Genomic DNA, 397 nt, shown 5'->3' with positions numbered 1-397 from the left:
CCTCATCTTATCCTCGAGTTCCCAATTAATATTGCCATTGCTGACTCCGCCCCATATCACTTTCACCAAAGCAATTTCCTTACCACGAAGCTTCTTCACTTCTCGATCTTCTCTAATCTCGTCAAGAATGCCACACGTAAGCTTCAACATACCAAGCTTAACACACGAAGACGTCGCTTAACATAACTAAACAACCTGGCCGGACGGACCAACCTGTTCTGATACCACTAATGTAACACATTAGTGCCTATTGACCAACTGGTCGACCATGCTCTGATACCACTGCTGTAACACCCCTTTTTCTACCCCAAAATATTTAACATATAATCAGAGTAAATAAGCACGCATATAAACAAAAGGGCGTCACATCGACGTTTTCAAAAACTAAAAGCTTTCA

Source organism: Lathyrus oleraceus, chromosome 7, assembly GCF_024323335.1.
Source record: "Lathyrus oleraceus cultivar Zhongwan6 chromosome 7, CAAS_Psat_ZW6_1.0, whole genome shotgun sequence".
Taxonomy (NCBI): domain Eukaryota; kingdom Viridiplantae; phylum Streptophyta; class Magnoliopsida; order Fabales; family Fabaceae; genus Lathyrus; species Lathyrus oleraceus.
Note: the sequence above shows the minus strand (reverse complement) of the source record.